At 42.5% G+C, this 1702-nt stretch overlaps 1 non-coding gene across 1 annotated transcript; it reads left to right on the forward strand.

The window, feature by feature from the left end:
* Window positions 1–1296: 1296 nt before the first annotated feature.
* On the forward strand, window positions 1297–1403 carry LOC130950554 (small nucleolar RNA R71). Its single transcript, XR_009073629.1, has one exon. It is a non-coding gene; the product is annotated as a small nucleolar RNA R71 (small nucleolar RNA).
* The last annotated feature ends 299 nt before the right edge of the window (window positions 1404–1702 follow it).

Raw genomic sequence — 1702 nt, forward strand, 5'->3', positions numbered from 1 at the left:
GGGTTGACTTAGTGAGATTAATCCATCATAATTATCATAGTTGTAGTTATGGCAAGGAAGGGATTCCATAACTCATCCCAAGCTAAGATTTCATTTATGTTTTGAACCACCTTTTTCATCACTTTATAGCTTTACTTGTTTATATTACACACATAGTTCTTTTATTCCTTTATTACTTTCATTGAAAAACCCCTTGTCTGCACTTGTTGTTACTAGTTCCTAGGGAGAACTACTCGGGAGTCTAAATACTCTCGGTTTAGATTTGATTTGAATTGTGACATCTTTAGGATAATAATTTGATTAGGATCAAATGTTGGGTTTGGAACTATACTTGAAACGAAAATCTATTTTGTAAAAACCTAAAACCACGTTTGGTCCTTCGTCAGGCGTGGCACACTAGCTATGAGGCATGGCCTGCCAGCTATTGTTCCCAGGGAGCAAGATTTAAAGGATTCTTATAGGCATGTCATGTCAATTATACTTCCCAGAAAGAGTCCATGAAGAATTTCAATGGGCGTGACAGGCCAAGGCCAAGCATGGCATGCCAGTTACAGTTTCCAGAAGAGACACCATGATGAGCTACTATGGCGTGTCACGCCAGCTATCTTTCCCCGAACATGGATGGACAAGCTTTACAATGGGTTTGGCACGCCAATGCTGGGTGTGGCACACCAGTTATCTTTTACAAAAAAGGGAACTCCAACCTTTAAAATGGGCGTGGCACGCCACTGCTGGGCACGGCACGCCAGGTATTCTGGCCAGAGAGGGATCTTGGAAGACTTGCAAGGGGCGTAGCATGTCAAAACTCGTGTGGCACGCCATCTCTATCCTCCACAATGAGCGTGGCATGCCAAGTCGAAGGCGTGGCACGCCAGTTTAATTGAGCAGAGGAGAAGGGAAGAAGCAGCATCGAAGGCGTGCCACTTGGTACTCTGGGGGTCACACGCAAGCTTGTGAGTTTAACCATCATCATGAGTATTCCACTTAAGTCCTGGGCGTGGCACGCCAGTCCACCAAACCAAAAAAGGTGCATGAAGCTCCAACAAGGGTGTGGCATGTGATGAGCGGATAATTTATACGCTTTTTGGCATTGTTTTTACATAGTTTTTAGTATGATTTAGTTAGTTTTTAGTATATTTTTATTAGTTTTTAAGCAAAATTCATATTTCTGGACTTTACTATGGCTTCTTCAATGGTTTTCTTCTTGTTTAAAGAGCCCCTGATGAATGATCTACAACCTTCTTTGACTCATAGGAAAGACCTTCATAGAAAATGTGAAGTTGAACCCATTCATTGAACATATCTGGTGGGCATCTTCTTGTTAAGTCCCTGAACCTCTCCCATGCCTCATAGAGAGTCTCACCATCTTGTTGCTTGAAAGTCTGCACCTCAGCTCTCAGCCTGTTATTTCTTTGAGGAGGGTAGAATCTTGCCAAAAATTTGTTCACCACATCTTCCCAATTTGTCAAACTCTCCTTTGGAAAGGATTCAAGCCACTTGGATGCCTTGTCCCTGAGTGAAAAAGGGAACAACAACAGCCTATAGACATCCGGGTGGACTCTATTAAATTTCACAGTGTCACAAATTCTCAGGAAGGTGGTTAGATGTTGATTGGGGTCTTCTTGAGCACTTCTTCCAAATGAGCAGTTGTTCTGAATAAGGGTGATGAGCTGGGGTTTTAGTTCAAAGTTGTTGGCATGTA

This window comes from Arachis stenosperma, chromosome 1, assembly GCF_014773155.1.
Source record: "Arachis stenosperma cultivar V10309 chromosome 1, arast.V10309.gnm1.PFL2, whole genome shotgun sequence".
Lineage (NCBI taxonomy): Eukaryota > Viridiplantae > Streptophyta > Magnoliopsida > Fabales > Fabaceae > Arachis > Arachis stenosperma.